Below are 24518 nucleotides of genomic sequence, written 5' to 3' on the forward strand. Positions count from 1 at the left end.
ACGTTTTCTGTTGGTGGTGTTCAACCTAAGTTTCTTCTGGCTATTACTCTGATCTGCTCCCTGTCCACATTTTCCGCCAAGGCTTTTGTGGATTCGGGAGCAGCCCTAAACCTAATGGACTTGGATTTTGCTAAACGTTGTGGATTTCCGATGACACCTCTGCAGACGCCTATCCCTTTGAGGGGGATTGATGCTACTCCTTTGGCTAAAAATAAACCTCAGTTTTGGACCCAGGTGGTAATGCGGGTCGCCCCAGACCATCAAGAAAATTGCAGACTTTTGGTGTTGCATAATCTGCATGATACTATTGTTCTGGGGTTTCCCTGGTTACAAATTCATAATCCAGTTTTGGATTGGAAATCTGTGTCTGTGGTGAGTTGGGGTTGTCGGTGTGCCTTTAGTGAGGCTCTGGTGTTTTCCACCTCTCCTCAGTCGCATGATGTTCCTGATTATTTGGCGGACTTTTATGATGTATTTAGTGAGAATGAGTCTGCGTCTCTGCCTCCTCATAGGAGCTATGACTGTGCAATTGAACTGAGCCCGGGGTGTAAATTTCCCAAGGGTCGGCTCTTCAATTTATCTGTACCCGAGCACGAGGCTATGCGATCCTATATTAAGGAGGCGTTGGGTAAGGGTCATATTAGACCATCCTCGTCACCCTTAGGTGCCGGTTTTTTTTTTGTAGCCAAAAAGGATGGATCATTAAGACCTTGTATTGATTATCGTGCCCTCAACAAAATTACTGTTAAATATCAGTATCCGTTACCCCTGATTTCTGATCTATTCTCCAGAGTTAAAGGTGCTAGCTGGTTTACCAAGCTTGACCTCAGGGGGGCGTATAATCTTATTCACATTAAGCATGGGGATGAATGGAAGATGGCGTTTAATACTCCGGAGGGACATTTTGAGTACCTGGTGATGCCTTTTGGGCTCACTAATGCCCCTTCTGTCTTCCAGTGCTTCATGAACGATATTTTCCGAGATTTTGTCGATAAATTTTTGATTATCTATCTGGATGATATTTTGATCTTCTCCAAGGATTGGGATTCTCATGTGGAACATATTCGGACTGTGTTCCGGATCTTGAGGGAGAATTCCCTGTATGTCAAAGGATCGAAATGCCTTTTTGGAGTACAGAGGATTTCATTTTTGGGATTTATTTTGTCTCCGTCAACTATTGAAATGGACCCGGCAAAGGTACAGGCCATTTATGATTGGGTTCAGCCCACTTCTTTGAAGGCCCTCCAGAAGTTTTTGGGTTTTGCTAATTTTTATCAGAAATTTATAGCAAAATTTTCTAGTATTGCCAAGCCATTGACTGATTTGACTAAGAAGGGTGCTGATGTGTTAAATTGTTCTCCGGAGGCTGTTTCTTCCTTTCAGGAGCTGAAGCGAAGATTCACCTCCGCCCCGGTTTTGCGGCAACCTGATGTCTCACTTCCGTTCCAGGTAGAGGTGGATGCTTCTGAGATTGGTGCAGGAGCTGTTTTGTCCCAAAAGGATCCTGTAACATCTAAAATGAATCCCTGTGCTTTCTTTTCCCGAAAGTTCTCTCCATCTGAACGTAACTATGATGTGGGGAATCGGGAACTGTTGGCCATGAAATGGGCATTTGAGGAGTGGAGACATTGGTTGGAGGGAGCTAAGCATCAAGTCGTGGTCCTCACTGACCACAAGAATTTGATCTACCTAGAGTCGGCTAAGCGCTTGGACCCTAGACAGGCTAGGTGGGCCTTGTTTTTTACACGTTTTGATTTTGTGGTTTCTTTTCTTCCTGGAACTAAGAATGTCAAGGCAGACGCCCTCTCTAGGAGCTTCTTTGCTGATTCTCCTGTGGTGACCAAGCCTGCTACCATCTTAGGCGAAGGGGTAGTTCTTTCTGCCATCTCGCCCGATTTGAGACGTGCTCTGGAAGAGTTCCAGGAGGACAAACCTGAGCGTTGTCCCAGTGGAAAGTTGTATGTTCCTGACCAGTGGAAGAAGAGAGTGATGTCTGAAGTTCATTGCTCTGCTTTGGCTGGTCAACCAGGTATTTTTGGTACTAGAGATCTGGTGAGTCGGTCTTTTTGGTGGCCCTCCTTGTCTCGTGATGTCAGGAATTTTGTGCAGTCCTGTGGGACGTGCTCCCGGTCAAAATCGTGTTCTCGCTCTAGTGGGTTGTTGATGCCTTTGCCTGTCCCCAAGAGGCCATGGACCCATATTTCAATGGATTTCATCTCTGATATGCCTGTCTCTCAAAGGATGACTGTTATTTGGGTGATTTGTGATAGGTTCTCTAAGATGGTTCATCTTGTACCACTCCCTAAGTTGCCGTCTTCCTCTGAGTTGGTGCCCCTGTTTTTACAACAGGTGGTTCGCTTGCACGGGATTCCTGAGAACATTGTATCTGACAGAGGAGTCCAGTTTGTGTCTAGATTTTGGAGAACTTTCTGTTCCAAGCTGGGAATTCAGTTGTCCTTCTCCTCTGCTTTTCACCCTCAGACCAATGGGCAGACAGAGAGAACAAACCAGACCTTGGAGTCATATTTGAGATGTTTTATTTCTGCTGATCAGGATGATTGGGTTTCATTTTTGCCCTTGGCCGAATTTGCTTTAAATAATAGAGCTAGTTCTGCCACTTTGATGTCACCTTTTTTTTGTAACTTTGGGTTTCATCCTCGATTTTCTTCAGGGCAGGTGGAGCCCTCTGCCTGCCCAGGTGTTGACACTGTGGTGGAGAGAATGCACCAGATCTGGGACCAAGTGGTGGATAAGTTATCTCTCTCCCAGGAAAAGGCCCAGCGGTTTTCCATCCGACATAGGACCATTGGTCCCCAGTTTAAGGTTGGTGATATGGTGTGGTTATCATCAAAAAATATTGCTATGAAGGTGGAATCGGGAACTGTTGGCCATGAAATGGGCATTTGAGGAGTGGAGACATTGGTTGGAGGGAGCTAAGCATCAAGTCGTGGTCCTCACTGACCACAAGAATTTGATTTACCTAGAGTCGGCTAAGCGCTTGGACCCTAGACAGGCTAGGTGGGCCTTGTTTTTTACACGTTTTGATTTTGTGGTTTCTTTTCTTCCTGGAACTAAGAATGTCAAGGCAGACGCCCTCTCTAGGAGCTTCTTTGCTGATTCTCCTGTGGTGACCAAGCCTGCTACCATCTTAGGCGAAGGGGTAGTTCTTTCTGCCATCTCGCCCGATTTGAGACGTGCTCTGGAAGAGTTCCAGGAGGACAAACCTGAGCGTTGTCCCAGTGGAAAGTTGTATGTTCCTGACCAGTGGAAGAAGAGAGTGATGTCTGAAGTTCATTGCTCTGCTTTGGCTGGTCAACCAGGTATTTTTGGTACTAGAGATCTGGTGAGTCGGTCTTTTTGGTGGCCCTCCTTGTCTCGTGATGTCAGGAATTTTGTGCAGTCCTGTGGGACGTGCTCCCGGTCAAAATCGTGTTCTCGCTCTAGTGGGTTGTTGATGCCTTTGCCTGTCCCCAAGAGGCCATGGACCCATATTTCAATGGATTTCATTTCTGATATGCCTGTCTCTCAAAGGATGACTGTTATTTGGGTGATTTGTGATAGGTTCTCTAAGATGGTTCATCTTGTACCACTCCCTAAGTTGCCGTCTTCCTCTGAGTTGGTGCCCCTGTTTTTACAACAGGTGGTTCGCTTGCACGGGATTCCTGAGAACATTGTATCTGACAGAGGAGTCCAGTTTGTGTCTAGATTTTGGAGAACTTTCTGTTCCAAGCTGGGAATTCAGTTGTCCTTCTCCTCTGCTTTTCACCCTCAGACCAATGGGCAGACAGAGAGAACAAACCAGACCTTGGAGTCATATTTGAGATGTTTTATTTCTGCTGATCAGGATGATTGGGTTTCATTTTTGCCCTTGGCCGAATTTGCTTTAAATAATAGAGCTAGTTCTGCCACTTTGATGTCACCTTTTTTTTGTAACTTTGGGTTTCATCCTCGATTTTCTTCAGGGCAGGTGGAGCCCTCTGCCTGCCCAGGTGTTGACACTGTGGTGGAGAGAATGCACCAGATCTGGGACCAAGTGGTGGATAAGTTATCTCTCTCCCAGGAAAAGGCCCAGCGGTTTTCCATCCGACATAGGACCATTGGTCCCCAGTTTAAGGTTGGTGATATGGTGTGGTTATCATCAAAAAATATTGCTATGAAGGTGGCTTCTCCTAAGTTTAAGCCTAGATTTATTGGACCTTACAAGATTTTGGAGATTATTAATCCGGTCTCTTTTCATTTGGCTCTTCCTGTCACATTTAAAATCCATAATGTGTTCCATAAATCTTTGTTGAAGAGGTTTGTTGAACCTGTTGTTCCGGGGGTGGCACCTCCAGACCCTGTATTGGTTGAAGGTAACATGGAATATGAGGTAGAGAAAGTACTGGATTCCCATCTGGCTAGACGGAGACTCCAGTATTTGGTTAAGTGGAAGGGTTATGGTCAGGAGGATAATTCCTGGGTCTCTGCCTCTGATATTCATGCCAAAAGATTGGTGCGTGCCTTTCATCGGGCTCACCCTGATCGCCCTGGTGGTGTGGTTGAGGGTTCGGTGACCCCTCCTCAAGGGGGAGGTACTGTTGTGAGTTCATTTTCCCCTTCACTACTGAGGCCCGAGGAACTCCCTCTTCTGGTAAAGAAAGGTAGTGAGCCTGATTATCAAACACCTGAGTCTGATGATGATGACTGGCTGAGTGGAGTTACTGACTGGATATAAGGCTGCCGACGCCCTTCTGCCCTGCGGGTGATTTCTCTGTGGGATCCATGGAGACCAGTCTGAATTCCTGCTCCTCTAAAGCTAAGTTTTCTGCTCGTCTTTTTGCATTTGTGCTTAGACTTTGTTTTGCTTTGTTTTTCTGGATTTCTGCCAGTCCCTGCTGGGGTGTGCTGAATTCCTTTAGCTCTGTCTTCTGAAAATACCTGAGTGCTGATTTAGTTTTTGAAGCCTAGCTGCTTCAGGGTCTTTTTCATATCAGCTTGTTGGCTTATGTCTTTGATAGGGTTTTGGCAGATTGCAGACAGCAACCTTCCTTTCCTGTTCTGTTTAGCTAGCTTAGGCCCCATCATTTGCTCAGCCTATCTTTCTATCTGTGTGAGTGTTTTTTCATCTTGCTTCACCGTCATTATATGTTGGGGGCTGCCTTTTACTTTGGGGTCTGCTCTGGGGCAGTTTAGATTTCCTTTTCTGTCTTTAGGCTATTTAGCGCTCCGGCTGTGATCGAGGGGTCTAGGGCATCGTAGGAACCCCCCACGGCTACTGCTAGTTGTGTTGATAGGTTCAGGGGTCTGCAATCTGATAGTTGCCAACTTCTCTGGTTTTCTGGACGTAGCTTCTATTTTTGTGTCTGCCTCCTACGGTGACTCAATCATAACAGTCTTTCATGTCTCGCTCCTGAAACCTGTGGTTCTGAATTGGTTCCAACCTACCTCCACTGCTCCTCCTTCACCAATTGAGGCTGAAGACGTCTTTGAAGGAAAGGACATTTTGGCTATGAAAAGAGTTAGGGGGAAGACTCTTTTTCTCATTGAGTGGAAGGGTTTTGGCCACGAGGAGAGGTCCTGGGAACCTCGAGAGAATGTTAATGCCCCTCTTATACTGAAAAAGTTTTCGGCCACTCTCAGAAGGGGGGACGTAAGAAGGGGGGTACTGTGACATCGGCGGCCGAGCCCACTGATGCCTCATCAGCGACGGCATCCCCCGCTGCCTCTCCCCACCGACACTCCCCCTTCAGCGCGCTCTCTTACCCGACATCCCGCTCTGCTGTATCCCTGCGCTCTGTCCTTAGGCCGCGGGCGCGTGCCCGCCCGCTCTCTTCATCCAGCGGTGGGCGGCGCTAAAGGCGGGGCTTGCTGCTCACTTCCTGGCCATTAGGTATTTCAGGCGTCCTCCCTATGGGGAAGATGCCTGATGATTGTGTGGCATCCCCACACTCTCTGGCCGCTATAGTTCCTCTATAGTACACCTGCCTTGTGTCTCGCTCAGTTCCCCTCTGTCTGCCTCAGCCTCGTCCAGTCCGTTCCTCTCTCCCAGTGCCCCTCCTGCCTATTTTCTGGTTTTACAAACCTCCAGGTCCCCCTCATCTCTTCCTGGGCTTCCCTTCCCTCCTGGGTTCCCTGTCCTCTGCCCTTCCGCTCCTACATTCCCTCCCGTGGCTCCCTCCTCTGTACTCCCTCGCCTCCTGTGGCGTAGTCTTGCTACCTTACAAGTAACTGCTGCCTGGTTTCCTCCATTACCTCGCTCCAGTACCCTGGTCTCTGTCCTTTATCTCTGCCCTCTCTCTGTCCTAGCTTGTCCCTCAAGCCGCCCCTCTTGGTACCGGCTGTCGCGGTTCTGACCCCTGCGGTCCTGCCCCTAACGATCCCTGTATAGGGGTCGGGCCTCACCTGGCGCGCTCGGCCCAGTGGCTCCAGATGAGCGACCCAGAGGGTCCACTCTTGGGCGTTGTCAGTTCCTGAACGTCACAGACACATAGGGGGCGAGACGAGGAAGTGGTGTGTGAGTGGCAGACACTGAATGTCCTGTCTGTTAGGTACGAAGAGATCCAACAAAGGGCCAAGTCAACAGATCAAAAAGTCTGTAGTAATAGGGAATGGTCCACTGTGTTAAAGACAGATGCCAGGTCCAGGAGAAGGATCAACTTGCATCGCTTTCATTTGGAAGTTAGTAGGTCATTGGTGACTTTAGTCAGGGCAATTTCAGTGGAATGGTGTGGTCTGAAGCCAGATTGTAAGCGGTCAAAGAAGGAGCAAGAGGAGAGGTCAGAGGACAGTTCAAAATGGATGTGTTGTTCCTGTCGTTTAGAGGAATAGGGGAGAAATGATATAGGGTGATAGGTAGACACAGAAGATGGGTCAAGGGTGGACTTTTTGATGATGGGTGTGATCGAGGTATTTTTCAATCAGGATAGAAGACACCAGTTGTTAGTGACAGGTTGAAGAGGTGGGTTAGGCTTGTGATGAAGACTGCGATAAAGTTTTGAATGAGGTGGGACGATATTGTGTCAAGTTCACAGGTGGTGAGGCAAAGTATTCAGTTGAAAAGAGAGAAGAGGGTGGGGGAGCTGGTGGATGCAGGAAAGAATTGACAGTACTGAATAGCTGTTTTGCGTTGTGAGACAGGTATGATATGAGGTATGAGAAGTCGGTTTCTTTTGCTGCAGTGAACAGTTGCATTTTTACAACTTCTGTTACTGGATGGGCAACTCTGCTCCCTTTCTTTGGCAGCCGTACAGCAGTACGCTTTGTATATGAGGGCCGGAAAGAACATGCGCTCCAGTAGATGGCAAGCGCTGCATCAAGTGGCCTCTGCTCCTCTCCCTCCATCTTAGCATCACACACAGTACATTCCTCAGTGGTGGCATCCCAATTTCCCTTTTTTTCTCCATGTCACAATTCTCCAAGCGCCCAACTGACTGTTGGGAACCACAAATGGCTGAGTCTGCAGATCTCTTCGCACATTGTATGCCAAGGGCATAGGAAGTGTACTCTAAAAATTCACAGAGTCAAAAGGAAGAAATCATCTGCACCAATGGCCAACTTTTTTCTCACTTTGATCCATGGCTGGACAAAGTTTGGTCTGAGCATAAACCAAACCCTCATCAACAGATGTTAACACTGTTGGGTGAAGGTGATCCATTTGTGACGAGACTCAGATACTTGAGAGGCCCTCAGACTGTACTGTACTGTCAAGGCAGGAAGAGGAGGAGGGTGACTCTCAGGGCGAGGAGTGGGAACAGAGAGGATGACGATTAGATAGTAGATCACACTTGGTGTAAACTCAGAGGCATGCAGCTGAGCAGCTCATCAAAGGAGGAAGACAAAGAGGTTATGTAGACACAGAGTTATGCAACCACGACAACCAATGCATCCTGAGCGCCAACTCTGGTAGTGGACAGCAGCGTTCACGGTTCTGCAGTTGCCTATCTTGGTCTTTTTTTCAGACCAGCAAAAATCTAAAAAATCACGCTAGCTGCCAACTTTTTAAAAAAAGACCTAGTAGAGTAAAAAAAATTGTTCTTACAGCATTTGTTACACTATTACACTATTGCTAAGCACTAATTAATGAGATTTATCACCAGTTTTATTCACAAGTAATTTGTGCCAGCAAAATGGCTCCAAATCCTACACCTTGGGAGCTGCTGATATATCCAGATTCTCTGCCCCCTGTGCCATGGTGCTAAATGCAGAAACACTGCGTTTTTCCACACCTCATCTTTAATATATATTTTTTTAACAATCTGCTCCGATTCTTCAGTCTTTACTGTATTTTTTATGTTTCCCAGTGTATGTATTTTTGGTGTAGATTTAATGCTGGGATCCTGTACTCTAAGCACCACTTTGTGCTTTTTTGGGGGGGTTGCCCTGGAGTGGTGCTTCTAACCTAAGGTCCCTGCACTGCTCCTATACTCCCTGCTGCCGTCTTCACCTTTTATCGGCACCACATTGTGACTGCAAATTCTGTCTGCGTGAAGTCAGAAGTAACAGAAACACGCTATCAGGCCACGTTCACACATTCAGTATTTTACCTCAGTATTTGTAAGCCAAAACCAGGAGTGGAACAATCAGAGGAAAAGTATAGTATAAACACGTCACCACTTCTGTATTTATCACCGACTCCTGATTTGGGTTTGCAAATACTGATGTAAAATATTGACCAAATACTGAACGTGTGAATGTGGCTTCAGGCTGGTTTCACACGTCCTGATATTTCCGGTACCGACATCCGTGACCGTGTGAGTAATACTTGTGGCAACTGTGTGCCACCCATCAGTACCACACAAACAGCTGCCAGGGAAGAAGCGCTAGAGTAAGCACTGTTCCCGGGGCGCACCTATAATGAAGCAAGTTGATCACTTCGCCTCAGGCGGCATTGGGTCCCTGAAGACAAGTGTAAAGATCAATGTTTCATATATATTCCTATTTAAAAGTGTATGTATTTTACATGTGCGTCAGGTTAGGCTGATAAAGAGTAAACCAGTTTTATAAGAGCAAAATAGATTTATTTGTACTGATTTTACTACGGGGGGCGCCATTTTGCAGTTCACCACTGGAAGCAGAGAGGCTAGGTTCACCCCTGCTAATAGGTCTCCTTTTACTTTTCTCACTTAGCAGGCAGTGCCAGACATAATATCAGGCAGATTCTGCATCTCGGCACTCTGAGGATCCTGAGGATGGCCACCGGATATAGGAGCAGGAAATAAGCAGGTTTTTCTGGTTGGTTTTTTGCCAATTTTATTTTTTTTTATCTTATGACCTTTTCTCTGTACACTCTTCCTCCTCTTCTGCAGTAGGCCAATGGTTGGTATCATTAGCTGCTCTTCTGGGCTTTATGAGGACTCTTTCAGACAACTCTCCTTTATGATGTACATTCACAGTAGGCGTAGACCTAGTCTCTGATAGGAGATGTCACGTTGTCCTCCATGTACATAGCCCACAGAAAAGCATGTAGGTTGTGAGCAGGATCCTTAGCTCTGGTGGAAGAGGTGCATCCTCGGTCGTGTTCTGTGAATGTGGATAATAGGAATGAGTTTTTCAAACAATAATAAACTTATTTTATACAGTAAGGGCATATAACTTTATGAATATGATCGTGTTTGGGCTCCAATGTAGACAAAGTTATTACAGAAAATTTCCTTTGCTCACTTGTTCTTTCTCTTAATACAGGCTGTAATCCTAATCTGCCATTCAGTCTGATATGTGAGTAGATTAGATAATGTTTCTATAGGATATGTGATTCCTGACGTGTACTGGACGATTGCATAAATCTTGTGTATACTGTAAAGGTCCCGTTACATTTAGCGATGAAACAGCGATCCCGACAACGATACGACCCGGTCAGGATCGCTGGTGCATCGCTAAATGGTCGCTAGTGAGCTGTCAAACAGGCAGATCTCACCAGGAATGCAGCAGCGGTCGGGGGTCGTCACTTACCTGTCACACGCAGCAAGGGTGACGTCTTCCGCCCACATCCATGGAGTCACTCATCGACGCCAGCAGGAAGCCGGCGACGAGAAATGGACCAGGACGATCTCACGCGATCAGCGATATCCAGCGGGGGGGGCCGGGTCGGAGGTGTCACATGTAGCGAGATCGCTAGCGATATCGCTGTTGCATCACAAAATCGGTGACGCTTTAGTGAGATCGCTAGCGATCTCGCTATGTGTGAAGGGGTCTTTACTTTTCAACTTTACCTTAAAAAAAGATCCATACTTACATTTAGTAATGGAATCATTAGATCACATCCACTTAATAGTACAGATGGGATTGAGGTTCCGCAGGTTTTGTTGAATTATTCCAGATTCTGCCCTAATATCTCATATATGTGTACTGCAGTTTTATCTCAGTGTCTGTGTGGATAGAGTATGATGACTCCTCGCCTTGGGTGGTGCTGAGTATGAGCCGTCTACCACTCCATTTTCGGCAATTTGCTCTCTTATCATCAATACTTATCTATGGAGACAGAAAAGACATTAACCAAAGAAATTATCTGGAGTATAAATTGGTATGTATGTAAAATATAGCAGCATGTTCACACTGGATATTAAACAGAAAAAACCTAAGATAGAAATAAAATGACCATACACCCTGATGTAAGGAAATGGGTGCAAGCAATAGTGCATATAAATAACATGGGGGACTTACTAAACATTGTTTTTTTATCAAAAAGCAGTAAAGCCATCCCACCAAGGTGTACCCAAATCAGGGTGGACCTAGACTATAGTACTAAAACCTTGCCATGTGTCAAATTGCATCAATGTGAATAAGGGCCAAGCAGGACCGGGGCCTGAGTATGGACACCCAGCAATGGGACGCTATATAAATGTAATGTTTATATGCTGACGCTGGTGGGATGGCTTTTACACTTGTTTTTTTATCAAAAAAGGTGTGTTTACTAAGTACTTTGTTATTTATATTCACTATTGCTTTTACTTACAGCAGGGAATATGTTCATGTTGTTTCTATCTTGAGAACAGACAATACACAGAAAAGGGCAGAAATATCCATTATTAGAGGGAGGGCATGGATTACTAGAGGAATATTAGATCCTCGTCTTCAGTGATCTCTTGGTGTCAGAATATAAATTCTATTACTATATACTTTATAATTATATGAAAATGAAATACTGTATCTTCTTATGTGTTTTCACACCTTGCTCACATGTAGTTGTGTGCAGTTGTTATCAATTGTATGATACATGCTCACTGGTGGAAGCCCAAGGTGAACACAGGTGACCTTTTGAGTGTCGGAGATCCACAGTGGGCCATGTCCATCATTTTGCACTCCGTCAAAACATCAGCAGACGGCATGGCACATTTCTGTGCTAGTGTGTCTCTAAGGCACACTAAAGATAGAAAATATACAATTAATATTAATTGTAAAGATACTTTACATCATAAGTGCCAACCTGCTAGGCCATATTATAGGGAAGACTGAAGACACATTTCCCTGGAGCTTTGGAGTTTTCCCCAACTATATGATGTAAAGTAACTCCATCACCCAGGATTACTCTTCTGATCTATTGACCCAGCAATTTCTAGTCAAACCCATGACAGTCACTTATATGTATTGTATCCACCGTTCACTTCTGGAACACGGGAAAAGGGGTCCCTGAAGGCTGTTTCTCTCATTTGGAAGCTATAAAAGCTGCAGTAACTTCAGTCCTGCCCTAACAACCTGTTACTTCCATTTTTGTCAAATGATTGTCATGTGAAACTTACCTGTGGGGTCACAGACTTTTTCAGACCTCTCATCCTGGGAAATCGATCTTTATCCTGACAGATATGGATAAAATGGGCCCGTGTTGTCCTCACTCTTTGTTAGGAATCTGTGTCCTGCCATACTTATGCAGAGATCCAGATCCTCACATTTGTCTCCAGAGGCTAATTCCTTTCAGCCAGCTTCTGAGCATGCTCCTGGAATGAGCTCCCATTTGAGTTCAGGAGTCAGGTGCTCAGGTCCTGCTCCTGATTCCATTGGCTTAGCTCAGGGCTCTGGAGATTTCTGGCAGGTCCCGTACGCTATAAAAAGTGCGCATGGCCGCTATGCCATGTGCTAGTATTTTCATACTGCTGCTGTATATATGGTAATGGATGCTTGGACTGGTGGCTGACTTATTATGAAACCCCTTCCCTCTGATATTACGACTGTGTGAGTGATTGGGCAGCCGCCAGTAGCAGCGCTAGCGTCAGCGCGCTCCAGCTATACGTTCTCAGCAGCTAGCGTCCTGCATCGCGCCAGCGAGATTGCGGTGCCTCCTCTGTGCCTCCGTTCACACCCCGCTGCGGTTGCAGTTTTTCGTTTTTCCGCGTCTGCAGTTGCGACGCTTCCTGTCTGATTTTACGGTAGGTCTAGAGGGAGTAGTCCTGCTGCTTAAGGCTACTTCTGTGACTATTTATACCGTGACAGTTTCGCTGTTAGTCTGTGTCCCCGAACAGACTTAGCGTATTACTATATTCTTTTGTCTGCAGCTCTGTGAGCATAACAGAGCTCGCTTCTGTGCACTTTGGGTGCAGTTAACCCCGTGCACATTACCGCCATAGTGTTCTGCCTCTGTAGCAGCGGTTATATCACCTGCCGCACGGTGGACCCCGGGCGGCGAACACGTTTATTTATATTTTTTTTAAGCGTGTTCCGCCGCCGTAACACTCTTTTACTCCCTGTTATTTGTTTGGAAGCAGGAACCTAAACACGAGAAATAAAGAATTAAAATGTATTAAATCTGTCATTACATCAACCACGGCAGAAGAATCAGTCCCTTCTAGGACCCTGCAAAAAGGAGGAGTAACTTGTGGCTACTGGTCCTAAACAGGGCCGCCATCAGGGCATTACTGCCATGACTGGCATATGGGGCACGGTGGGCAGAGGGGGCCGGCATCGGGCCCGGTCTCCTCTGCTCACCGGGCCCTACCGGCACGCTAAACCGGGTCCTTGGTGCTGCGGCAGATGATCGCTATTGACATGCGGGCCTGCGCCCGCACGTCAATAGTTAACAGCCGCCAGTCATTCGGAGGCTGGTAGCTGACGTCCACCCCAGCGCGCACAACGCCGGTGGCGACGTTTGACGTCATTGTCAGCCGCCGGCGAGCGCACGTTTCTGCATGGAGGGACGCCCGGAGCTTTGCCGCTGGACCGCGGCCAGGTAAGAAGACCTTGTGTTTTTTTTGTTTTTTTGGGGGGTAGAATGCAGGTGACAATGGGGGCAGAATGCTGGACACGATTGGGGCAGAATGCTGGACACGATTGGGGCAGAATGCTGGTGTCTATGGGGGCAGAATGCTGGTGATGAGGGGGCAGAATGCTGGACACAATGTGGCAGAATGCTGGACACTATGGGGGCAGAATGCTGGTGACAATGGGGGCAGAATGCTGGACACAATGGGGCAGAATGCAGGGCACGATGGGGCAGAATGCTGGGCACGATGGGGCAGATTGCTGAACACGATGGGGCAGATTGCTAGTAATGATGGGGGCAGATTGCTGGTCACGATGGGGGCTGAATGCTGGGCACGATGGGGCAGAATGCTGGACACGATGGGGGCAGAATGCTGGACACGATGGGGGCAGAATGTGACAGTGAGACACAGGAAGGGGCAGAATGAGATACGGGGCATGATTGGAGACACGGGGCAGAATGGAGATATGGGGCATGATTGGAGACAGATCATGCAGGATCATGGGGCAGGATGGATACGATGGAGACAGATGGGGCAGGAAGGGGAGATCATATGGGGCAGAATGGATACTCCTGAGGGTGGGATGGGAGAACGTATGGCTGAAGCCAGGAAGGAGACACACAGGGGCTGTGATGTGGGATATTATTACCACAGGGTCTAATTAAGGGATATTATTACTGTAGTGATGTATTTATTTTATTTTTTGAGTATATGTTTTAAATGGGGGGGTGGTACTGTTACTGTGTAGAGCGACACTATGTCACCTTTTTTTCTTCATGTGATGTAATGTAGAAGTTGGGAAAAATAAGTAATGTGTTCTGCAAGCAGAACTCTAGATAACTGTTATTTCCTGCAGAGACGAGCCCTGGCTGGAAGACGTGATAGCGATCTGTGCTGGATGAAAGATGAAAAACAAAGATGAAGGACTTCACCTAGAGACGTCACTGGTAAGTTAGTGTGTTACCTATACACTGACACAATACACTGCATAGAGGCCCTGTGTATAATGACACTGATCACTGTATTACCTATGCACAGACGCTGCATACTAAGTACAGATCTCCTGTGTATAATGGCACTTATGGTAACAGTATCGTGTTTTTTTATTACTGATCAGTATTGTAGTATTCAGTCACTGTGGTGGTAATATGTGGTCTCGTCATGGTGCGGTGGTATTTGTTCCTTGTATGTGATATTATTCGGTCACTGTGGTGGTAATATGTGGTCTGGTCATGGTCTGGCGGTATTTGTTCCTTCTGTGTGGTATTATAGGTCGCTATGTGGTCTGGACATGGTGCGGTGGTATTTTTCCCTTGCATGTGATATTATTGGTCATTTTAAAAATTGAAAAATAAAAATATACCTAAATTGTATCACATATTTTAACAATATTTAATAGGTTACAGTAGATTAGGGCACAGCCAAAAGAGTCTACCGTGTTATGGTGGCGGCTTAAAAAATCTTTTGGCCAAAACAAAAGCTGCCGGCTATATGTGTGATCTGGTGATGGGAACTGTTAATGTGTGATTGGTGAGAAGTGGAGTTTCTCCAAGCGATATCGGTGGGACTTTGGACAGTTCGAGGGGTGGAGACGGGGCTGGAGTGGAGCCTGGGCGGAGTCTCAAGGGGCTCCGAAAATTTTACCAGTATGGGGCCCCGAAATTCCTAGTGGCAGCCCTGGTCCTAAAGACTCCTGTGGGCACCAGGGCCCGGGGTGACTGCTACCTCTACACCTCTATAACTGCATTTATAGAGGTGAATAGTAAAGGGTATTGATGACTTTTTATATGAATGTTCACATGAAGAGTAACAGATAGCAGAACATAGATGAGGATGTACAACCCAGGGGTTATAATATTTTACCTTCTTGTCAAACACGGTTCGGTTGTAGAGTTTGAACATCCATGTAACCAGCTCATGTTTTGCCTCCTGGAAATCCATCATGAAGGAGATGTGGACAATGTAATATCTTTTAGGAAGCAGTCGTGGATGTTACACAAGGTCTGCAAATAGTGGAAGATCATATAGTAAGCCTGGAATAATGTCTCAGAACACACAGAACATGTGCGGGTGCAGGATGTGTGCAGTGTGAATTAGGCTAATGGCTGAGGGTGTGTACCAGCAAACTTCATAGCTATGGTCCTGACGCTACTTACATTTGATAATAAATGGCTTCTGTTTGGTAGTCCAGCTACGATTACGTTTCAATGGGTTTGGTGGATTTTTCCAGATTTAGGTATTATACCTCAACTCTTTGTCTCACTGAGACATAGATGATCCTCCCTGAGGTGGCTGGTCCTCATCTTAGGTGAGGTTTTGTAAGAGAAGTCTACCTCCACATTTTTGGCAATGTCCCTTCTCTTCACAGATCTTTGTGAAATGTCCGACTCTAAGGAGACAGAAAGAACAGGGATTAGCAGACAAGAAAGGGCAGGAATATTAGTTATTAGTGCAAGGCAATGGATTATATGAGGAAAATTAGATCTCTGTCTTCAGTGATGTCCTGGTATCATAATATTAGTTGCATTAATGTAGTTTCTTCATAATTATATAAAAATAAAATATTTCCTCACCTGCGATCACACCCTGTACACACATAGTTGTATGTGTATTTTATGTCATATGTGTGATAGACGCTCATTGGTGGTAACTCAGGGTGGACACATGCGACCTGTTCGGCATACGACACCCAGAATGGACCATGTCCAAATTGTACACCATGTAAATGCCAGCAGGCGGCATGGCTAGTGTTGAGCATTCCGATACCGCAAGTATCGGGTATCGGCCGATATTAGCGGTATCGGAATTCCGATACTTAATTCCGATACTTTTTTCATATCGGATTCCGGGATCGGAATCGGAATAGGAAGTTCCCATCATGCTATGAGCCTGCTTGCTTTGATTAAGCCAATGGGAATCCTCCGAAGTGTGGGCACATCCTGTTAGGCATGTAGGCATGTTAACTATTGGCATGGCTGTGATTGGCTGCCGAAATGATGTCATGATGCACTATAAAAGCCACCGCAGCCGCCATTTCTGGTCACTCTGCTGTGAATTCAGTTAGGGACAGGCTGCTGTAGAAGACTGTGAGGGACAGTTAGAAATAGCGATTCCACCAAACATCTAGTGCTTTACCCAGGCTACATAAACCACCACTGTAGCCTTCTTTGCCCTAGCAGCAGTGTTCACAGCTGTCTGCAAGGGCTGTGTGAGTGCAGCTCACGCTGTGGAGTGGGTCCTGCAGCCACGTCAGGCTGTAGGCCACCCAGTGTGATCACTGCTGCCTCATACATCTTTTATTTTTTGAGCTGCATTTTTTAAATAATTTCAATCTAGTGTGCTTCCATCCGTATCCATATACGTTGGTTGCAAACACTAGTAGTAGACAGCGGAGCCTTTCTGCAGCCTTTCAGTGCTAGTGTCCACTTTGCTGCACTGTTCACGGCTGTCTGAGAGGTCTCTGACTGTGTGTGAGTGCAGCTCACGCTGAGTAGTGTGTCCTGCAGCTACGTCTGGCTGTAGGACGCTCAGCGTGCGTCACTGCCTCACACATATTTTTATTTGAGTGCAGCTCATTTTTTCTTCTATTAGTGTGCATCCATCCGTCTCCATCTACGGTGGTTGCAAACACTATATAGGAGTACACAGCGGAGCCTTTCTGCAGCCTGTCAGTGCCAGTGCCCACTTAGCTGCACTGTTGACGGCTGTCTGAGAGGTCTCTGACTGTGTGTGAGTGCAGCTCACGCTGAGTAGAGTGTCCTGCAGCTACGTCTGGTTGTAGGACGCTCAACGTGCGTCACTGCCTCACACATATTTGTCTCTGAGTGCAGCTCATTTTTTCTTCTCCTATTAGTGTGCATCCATCCGTATCCATCAACATTGGTTGGTTGCAAACACTATATAGGAGTAGATAGAGGAGCCTTTTTTTCTGGCTTGTGCCCTGCCGGCGCAGCCAGATTAGTATTACCCAATTTTTTTGGAGCCTCATCTTTTGCATTGTAGGTTACCTGCCTGCATTGTAATAGCTCCAAAAAGTTGGTGATACTATCAGTTTCAATTCTTTGTTCTCATACTTTGAGTTTGTTTCAAACAAAGAAACCACATAAAAAGTTCACCAAACACTACATTTTGAACTTGTGTAGGCCACATCAGCTCCTATTAAAGTCTAGTCCACACACACACACTTCATAAAATTAGTGTTTCTTGTACCTGTAACCAGCTGTTCAGGAATAAGCACACTAAGGCCCCCCTTTGTACTTTTTTGCCTATCTTAAGCAGTCTTGCAAGATGAAGAAGGCAGGGAGTAAGGCGCGGGGGCGTGGGCGTGGAGTTTCAGCAGGGAGAGGACGTGGGGATTCTGCAGGGAGAGGACGTGGGGATTCTACAGGTAGAGGACGTGGGGATTCTGGGCCTGCTGCGGGCACCAGTGGATCAGCATCCCCCAGTTTTAGCAGGCAACAGTCCTTTATGCGCAGCTTTGTAGGACCTCAACGTACCCCACTGCTGCGGGAGGAACAAATTGAAGCCGTTGTCGGATGGATGGCAGCTAACGCATCGACTTCAATTACTTCCGCATCCTCTCAGGGTCAGAGCACCGAAGAGCAACCATCTGTCTCTTCACCACCTGCCAAAGTGCCCAGGCAGTCAGAGAGACATGGACAGGAGCCATCACAGTCTCTACTTCTGTTCTCGGAATCTGTTGGCTTGGAAAGAGGGGGCCAGCCAAGCAGCATTCCTGAATGTGAAGAAGAGGGAGTATGCAGTGATGCGCAACTTCTTTGTCCCTCTGAATCTGAAGAGGCGAGTGGGCCAGTGCCTATGGTCAGCACACCTCAGTACGCATCAGATGATGACGAGACTCAGTTGCCACTTTCTGGTGCGTACGGTGCTGGCGAGACAACCCCGGAGAAGCAGCTGTTTGAAGAGGGGAGGGAAGATGATGAGGTCCTTGACCCATCATGGCGTGAGCAACAGGAAGGTGGTGGGAGCAGCTCGGAGGAAGAGATTCCCCTACCGGCCAAAACAGGAGGCAGAGGGAGGGGGAAGACTTGGTTGCCTGTACCCTCCACTTCGGCACCCGTTAGGAGCATTCCTCCTTCCAAAGGCAAACCGGGCGCTCACAAGAGTTGCAGTGCGTGGTCCTTTTTTGACACAGTTGCAGATGACATTTGCTTTGTCAAATGCAAGCTGTGTCATCAGAGAGTCAAAAGAGGGAGAAATGTCAGCAACCTCAATACCACAAATATGTGGAAACATGTGCGCACCAAGCACGAGTTGGAGTTGCAGAGACACCCTGAAGACGTAGGCCAACGTACAGCACCACCTACCACCTCTTCAGTTCGTGTTGGGCCCTCTTCCTCCAGCTCACACACTGCTGGTTCGGCTTCCTCACAGGATCGCCAAGGAAGAACCTCTGCCACTGTTGTCCGGAGACCCTGTCAGATTCCACCCATAACAGCACGTTCCCATCCATCACAGCCATCGGTAGCACAGGCATGGGATAAAAGGCGCCCTTACTCGGCAAACCATCCCCGAGCACAGTCTCTGAATGCTGGCATTGCCAAACTTCTGGCAGTTGAAATGCTGTCATTCAGGCTGGTGGACACTGACACCTTCCGGGACTTAATGGCATTGGCAGTCCCCCAATACAACGTGCCCAGCCGCTTTTATTTCAGCAGGCGAGCCGTCCCTGCCCTGCAGAAACATGTTGAGGGCAAAATAAAACATGCGCTACTAAACGCCGTTAGTAGCAAGGTCCACCTGACCACCGATGCGTGGACCAGTAACCATGGACAGGGACGATACCTTTCCCTCACTGCCCACTGGGTCAATGTTGTGGAGCCGGGTACGGATCTGGAGAGTGGCGCTGTACGTGTTCTTCCAACGCCACGGATTGCAGGACTCCAGTCTGTACACATAGACTCCTCCTCCTACTCAAGTTCCTCAGAAACAGCAGAGCAGGAGCCTGTTACGACCGATATGAGCACAGCCGTGGCCAAACGTCAACAGGCTGTACTCAAATTAATTTCTTTGGGGAATCGAAGCCACACAGCGCAGGAGCTCTGGAATGCTATCAAGCTGGAGAGCGATGTGTGGTTTGGGCCAGCGAATCTCCAGCCGGGCTTGGTAGTGTGTGACAATGGCCGAAATCTGGTGGCAGCTCTTGGCCTAGGCAACCTCACACACATCCCATGTCTGGCACATGTTCTTAACTTGGTCGTGCAGAGCTTTCTGAGGGACTATCCGGATCTTGCTGCACTGTTGCACAAGGTCCGCATAGAGTGCGCTCACTTGCGACGTTCCAGCACGGCAAGATCGCGCCTCGCTGCTCTGCAGCGACGATTTGGCCTTCCGGAACATCGCATCATATGTGACCTACCCACCCGGTGGAATTCAACGTTACATATGTTGGAGCGGTTGTGTGAGCAGCAGGCAGCAGTCATGGAGTACCAGCTGCATCAGGCGCAAACAAGTCGCACTGTGCGCCGTTCACACTTCAGCACCATTGAGTGGGCCTCTATGAAGGACATCTGCCTCGTTTTGCGTGCCTTCGATGAATCCACGCGGATGGCGAGTGCAGACGATGCACTAGTCAGCATGACTGTCCCCCTTATCTGCCTGCTTCAACAAACACTGCAAGCACTAAGGGATGAGGTTTCAGAAGAGGTGGAGGATGAGGAGTCCCAAATGCCATCTGCTTCTGGACAGTCTGCGCTACGTGTTTCCTCACAAAGGCCTAGGCAGGGGACACTTTGTGAGGAGGATGAGGAGGAGTCGATGGAGGAGGAAGACATCTCTCCAGAGGAGGGAGGTACACAAACCTCTACTCAGTATGTACAGCGAGGGTGGGGTGATGCAGAGCAGGTCGAGGTCACGCCTCAAACAGGGGACAGCGGTTCTTTGGCAGTTGGGAGTCTGCAGCACATGGTTGATTTCATGCTGCAGTGCCTGAGAAACGACCGCCGCATCGCCCACATTCTCGTCTCGGCTGATTATTGGGTGTACACCCTCCTAGATCCTCGCTACCGGGACAGCGTACAAAGGCTCATACCAACGTTGAACCGGGAGCGTAAAATGCGGGAGTACGAAGAGTCACTGGTGCAGTCCATAATGTTTTCCATTCCACCCGACAGCATTGTTGCTAGTGCTTTACAAAGCAGCTCTGTGCGTCGAGGCAGTGGAGGAAACTCTGCACAAAGAGGGAGCAGAGGCAGTGCCGCAGCACAAGGCAAGACCACTATGGCCCAAATGTGGCAAAGTTTTGTGTGTCCACCACAATTGTCTACACCATCAGCGACGCCTCGAGTCAGCAGGAGGCAACGCTTCCGTCAGATGGTGTCAGACTACATGTCTTGCCCTGTCGCTGTACTCCCAGATGGCTCTTCCCCCTTCAAGTTTTGGGTCTCTAAGCTGGATACATGGCCAGAGCTTAGCCAGTATGCATTGGAGGTGCTGGCTTGCCCTGCTGCCAGTGTATTATCGGAACGTGTCTTTAGTGCCGCAGGTGGTGTACTAACAGACCGTCGCACGCGACTATCTTCCGATAATGTTGACCGGCTGACTTTTCTGAAAATGAACAAGGCCTGGATCTCCAAAGACTTTGCCATTCCTCTTACAGACTAAATTAGTGGTTGGCAACTGTATCCAGGTCTGCTGGTGTGTTCATTTTTCTACCACCTGAACTATAATCCCTGTGCTTCAACACAGCCAGTTGTCGCTCAGATGTGTCGTCTGCACAGAGAAACACACTAGCTCCTGTGTTACTGGGGTTCAGTAATGCCAGCTGATCCCCTGCTGTGTGGACGGCAGAGTCACCAGCTCCATCAACATTCAAACCACTACTGATTTTTAACCGTGCCCAACTTAGGTCTCTGGCTCCACTGTCTCTACTATTTCCCCTGACCTCCAACCCCGCCATCTACATCTCTGAAGTGGCGTCAGCACAATCTACACTTGTTCCTGTGTTCCTGTGGCTCAGTCCCATCAGTTTATCCCCTGATGTGTGTCCGGCAAGGTCTCCTGCTCTGTCCACATTCCCATAACCAGTAGTGGGAATGAGGACAGAGCTGGCGAACTTGCCGGACAAACATCAGGGGATCAACTGATGGGACTGAGCACCAGTAACACAGGAACAAGTGTAGATTGTGCTGACGCCACTTCAGAGATGTAGCTGGCGGGGTTGGAGGCCAGGGTAAATAGTAGAGACAGTGGAGCCAGAGGCCTAAGTGGAGCATGGTTAGAATCAGTAGTAGTCCACAACCTCCATAAAAACCGATGCCCATTGGCCTCTGCATGCGGCATGCGTAATCCTGGGCTCCAACAGCGTCAGTTGGTGTTCAGAAGTGTCGTCTCCACAGAGCCAAACACATTCGTTCAAGTGTTAGTGGGGTTCAGCACTGCCAGCTGTTCCCCTGCTGTGGAGATGGCAAGTCTCCTGCTGCATTCACCTGCCAAAATCCAGTAGGCCCCAGCCTGCTCCTCGCCTAATCCTGGGCTCCAACAGCGTCAGTTGGTGTTCAGAAGTGTCGTCTCCACAGAGCCAAACACATTCGTTCAAGTGTTAGTGGGGTTCAGCACTGCCAGCTGTTCCCCTGCTGTGGAGATGGCAAGTCTCCTGCTGCATTCACCTGCCAAAATCCAGTAGGCCCCAGCCTGCTCCTCGCCTAATCCTGGGCTCCAACAGCGTCAGTTGGTGTTCAGAAGTGTCGTCTCCACAGAGCCAAACACATTCGTTCAAGTGTTAGTGGGGTTCAGCACTGCCAGCTGTTCCCCTGCTGTGGAGATGGCAAGTCTCCTGCTGCATTCACCTGCCAAAATCCAGTAGGCCCCAGCCTGCTCCTCGCCTAATCCTGGGCTCCAACAGCGTCAGTTGGTGTTCAGAAGTGTCGTCTCCACAGAGCCAAACACATTCGTTCAAGTGTTAGTGGGGTTCAGCACTGCCAGCTGTTCCCCTGCTGTGGAGATGGCAAGTCTCCTGCTGCATTCACCTGCCAAAATCCAGTAGGCCCCAGCCTGCTCCTCGCCTAATCCTGGGCTCCAACAGCGTCAGTTGGTGTTCAGAAGTGTCGTCTCCACAGAGCCAAACACATTCGTTCAAGTGTTAGTGGGGTTCAGCACTGCCAGCTGTTCCCCTGCTGTGGAGATGGCAAGTCTCCTGCTGCATTCACCTGCCAAAATCCAGTAGGCCCCAGCCTGCTCCTCGCCTAATCCTGGGCTCCAACAGCGTCAGTTGGTGTTCAGAAGTGTCGTCTCCACAGAGCCAAACACATTCGTTCAAGTGTTAGTGGGGTTCAGCACTGCCAGCTGTTCCCCTGCTGTGGAGATGGCAAGTCTCCTGCTGCATTCACCTGCCAAAATCCAGTAGGCCCCAGCCTGCTCCTCGCCTAATCCTGGGCTCCAACAACGTCAGTTGGTGTTCAGAAGTGTCGTCTCCACAGAGCCAAACACATTCGTTCAAGTGTTAGTGGGGTTCAGCACTGCCAGCTGTTCCCCTGCTGTGGAGATGGCAAGTCTCCTGCTGCATTCACCTGCCAAAATCCAGTAGGCCCCAGCCTGCTCCTCGCCTAATCCTGGGCTCCAACAACGTCAGTTGGTGTTCAGAAGTGTCGTCTCCACAGAGCCAAACACATTCGTTCAAGTGTTAGTGGGGTTCAGCACTGCCAGCTGTTCCCCTGCTGTGGAGATGGCAAGTCTCCTGCTGCATTCACCTGCCAAAATCCAGTAGGCCCCAGCCTGCTCCTCGCCTAATCCTGGGCTCCAACAACGTCAGTTGGTGTTCAGAAGTGTCGTCTCCACAGAGCCAAACACATTCGGTCAAGTGTTAGTGGGGTTCAGCACTGCCAGCTGTTCCCCTGCTGTGGAGATGGCAAGTCTCCTGCTGCATTCACCTGCCAAAATCCAGTAGGCCCCAGCCTGCTCCTCGCCTAATCCTGGGCTCCAACAACGTCAGTTGGTGTTCAGAAGTGTCGTCTCCACAGAGCCAAACACATTCGTTCAAGTGTTAGTGGGGTTCAGCACTGCCAGCTGTTCCCCTGCTGTGGAGATGGCAAGTCTCCTGCTGCATTCACCTGCCAAAATCCAGTAGGCCCCAGCCTGCTCCTTGCCTAATCCTGGGCTCCAACAACGTCAGTTGGTGTTCAGAAGTGTCGTCTCCACAGAGCCAAACACATTCGTTCAAGTGTTAGTGGGGTTCAGCACTGCCAGCTGTTCCCCTGCTGTGGAGATGGCAAGTCTCCTGCTGCATTCACCTGCCAAAATCCAGTAGGCCCCAGCCTGCTCCTCGCCTAATCCTGGGCTCCAACAACGTCAGTTGGTGTTCAGAAGTGTCGTCTCCACAGAGCCAAACACATTCGTTCAAGTGTTAGTGGGGTTCAGCACTGCCAGCTGTTCCCCTGCTGTGGAGATGGCAGTCTCTCCTGCTGTCTCCGCATTACAAAGACAGTAGGCCTCTGCCTACACCCTCCTATTTCCTGGGCTTCAACACAGCCAGTTGTAGTTCGGAAGTGCCGTCCACACGGAAAGAGATACTTGCTCCCGTGTCTCAGTGGGGTTCAGTAACGTCAGCTGATCCCCTGCTGTGTGGATGGCAGTCTCTCCTGCTGTAAACTCATTCAAAATACAGTAGGCCTCTGCCTACACCCTCCTATTTCCTGGGCTTCAACACAGCCAGTTGTAGTTCGGAAGTGCCGTCCACACGGAAAGAGACACTTGCTCCCGTGTCTCAGTGGGGTTCAGTAACGTCAGCTGATCCCCTGCTGTGTGGATGGCAGTCTCTCCTGCTGTAAACTCATTCAAAATACAGTAGGCCTCTGCCTACACCCTCCTATTTCCTGGGCTTCAACACAGCCAGTTGTAGTTCGGAAGTGCCGTCCACACGGAAAGAGACACTTGCTCCCGTGTCTCAGTGGGGTTCAGTAACGTCAACTGATCCCCTGCTGTGTGGATGGCAGTCTCTCCTGCTGTCACCTCATTCAAAATACAGTAGGCCTCTGCCTACACCCTCCTATTTCCTGGGCTTCAACACAGCCAGTTGTAGTTCGGAAGTGCCGTCCACACGGAAAGAGACACTTGCTCCCGTGTCTCAGTGGGGTTCAGTAACGTCAGCTGATCCCCTGCTGTGTGGATGGCAGTCTCTCCTGCTGTAAACTCATTCAAAATACAGTAGGCCTCTGCCTACACCCTCCTATTTCCTGGGCTTCAACACAGCCAGTTGTAGTTCGGAAGTGCCGTCCACACGGAAAGAGATACTTGCTCCCGTGTCTCAGTGGGGTTCAGTAACGTCAGCTGATCCCCTGCTGTGTGGATGGCAGTCTCTCCTGCTGTAAACTCATTCAAAATACAGTAGGCCTC

At 48.5% G+C, this 24518-nt stretch overlaps 1 long non-coding RNA gene across 1 annotated transcript; it reads right to left on the reverse strand.

Moving 5' to 3' along the window:
- Nucleotides 1–8769: 8769 nt before the first annotated feature.
- LOC141057207 (uncharacterized) lies at nt 8770–11920 on the reverse strand. The gene is made up of 3 exons (XR_012222003.1): nt 11715–11920; nt 10211–10446; nt 8770–9498 (listed from the first exon to the last, which is right to left on the reverse strand). It is a non-coding gene; the product is annotated as an uncharacterized lncRNA (long non-coding RNA).
- Between the last annotated feature and the right edge of the window lie 12598 nt (nt 11921–24518).

The sequence above is a fragment of the Dendrobates tinctorius genome, unplaced genomic scaffold, assembly GCF_039654945.1.
Source record: "Dendrobates tinctorius isolate UK_male_01 unplaced genomic scaffold, ASM3965494v1 ptg000203l, whole genome shotgun sequence".
Lineage (NCBI taxonomy): Eukaryota > Metazoa > Chordata > Amphibia > Anura > Dendrobatidae > Dendrobates > Dendrobates tinctorius.